The following is a 1,938-nucleotide window of genomic DNA, read 5'->3' on the forward strand; positions in this document are numbered from 1 at the left end:
AGAGAGAGAGAGAGAGAGAGAGAGAGAGAGAGAGAGAGAGAGAGAGAGAGAAGAAAAGTTAAGTCCAAGAGCCTTTTAGATAACTTAGCACTGAACAGTCATCACATCGTTCTCCATGAAGGATTTTACTACTGCTCTCAACTTGAAAAACCGCTTCAAGACGTTTAATCTGCTGAAGCAACGTACTTTGGTGAAGTGGAAAGAGCACATTCTTATATCTATGCTGATTCTGTTCCCTCCAAAATGACGCACAACTACCGGTGATTTAAGGCCCTGAATCTGTTATTGTTGGTACATTTCACAACGAAAGTCAAACACTATGTCAAACTTCAGGTATTTGCAACTGTGTAATTTCTTGCTAATGGATCATGCAGAGCAACGACGTCTACTACAACCTTCTCTTTGAGTTTCCTTTAAACAAGTAACACCAGTCCATTTCTCCCCCTCCACCCCCACTCCCACCCTTGATTGTTAATTCTGCAAACCGTTTCCACAGTAAACAACACCCACAATGATAGCATATCACTTTTAAAAACTTCAAATAATCTTATATTCGGACAATCACTTTCCAAGCTCCTGACGCGGGAAAAGCCAATTCCTCTTTTTTAAACTTTAGTCATTTATTTTTTAAATAGAGGAAGAATCATTGCAAGAATAGACCAGTACTAAACAGCAGTAATAGAAAACACACAACAATAACAACAGTAACTTTGTGACACAACAGAAAAAAGAGCAGAACCTAGACGCTCAGAGCAAGAACGTATAGAACAGAACTAATAACAACTACAGTAACAGCAATAATAACGCTTCCCCCACCTTGGATAGGGGGGGGGGGGGGGGGGGCCAGCCGCAGCAGGAACGATAACAACAACAACAACAATAACAACAACAACTACGACAACAACAACAACAACGAAGACGACGACAACAACGTGTAATCCCAGTATTTCTCACTGACCTCTGCCACCCCGGAAAGGGTAAAGTCACGTCCCTGTATCTGTTGATGAGTTTCTCTGTCTCTGGGTGATACTTTGTTAAGTACTTGGAGGGTAAACTTAGCTGTGGAAGAATGTCACTGTATTTCTTTTGTTGTTGCTATAGTAGTAGTAGTAGTAGTAGTTGTTGTTGTTGCTATAGTAGTAGTAGTTGTTGTTGTTGTTGTTGCCGTCGTCGTCTTTGTTGTTGTTAAATTTGGAAGTCTCATCTCATGAATAGCATAACAGTATGCATAACAGTATAGGCATGACACCAACAGCATATCAGCGTTTTAGACCTACTGGATACGCCAGTTGTCATTTCCAAGGCAGAGCATTAAAAGATTTGGTCAAACAGACTTTGAGGACTAGGAGACTTTGGGAAGAACAGTGAGAATGGATTACAAGAGGATGTGATCAAACTGGTATGTGTGGAGTCATGGTTAGACTTTTCAACGCTGCATGCTGAAGGTAAGAGTTCGAATCGCAATGAGTAAGCCCTCTCCGACCTCGTATTTCTCAATAGGCTCCCTGCTGACAGAGGCGTCAGCTTCCTTGTTTTGGGAAGGTTTTGGTAGATTATCTGTGTTGAGGGTGCCGTGGCGGAGCGGTTAGTGCGCTCGTCTCCGAAGCGGAAAGTCCGGGTTCGGGCCTCGGTTCGGACACGGATTTTTTCGCCCCCTCCTGCCCACCCAGCAGTAATGGGTACCTGACTTTGAGTTGGTGAAGTAAAAACGGCGTGGAAAGGAACTGGCCACCCTATCACAATCTGCCGAAGGCCCAGGACGTTGTCTCACTAACAAGGAAATCCCAATGTCCGGATCGGATGGGGAAAAACTTTGCTTTACTTTATCTGTGTTGAGAATACATGAAGCCTGAAGTCTTTTACATCATCGTTAACGCACACTGACTGGATTCTAAGGCAAGAAAGGCGATAAAGAATGTTTGTAGGGGGAAGGGGGGG

This window comes from Aplysia californica, unplaced genomic scaffold (assembly GCF_000002075.1).
Source record: "Aplysia californica isolate F4 #8 unplaced genomic scaffold, AplCal3.0 scaffold00051, whole genome shotgun sequence".
Classification (NCBI taxonomy): Eukaryota; Metazoa; Mollusca; class Gastropoda; order Aplysiida; family Aplysiidae; genus Aplysia; species Aplysia californica.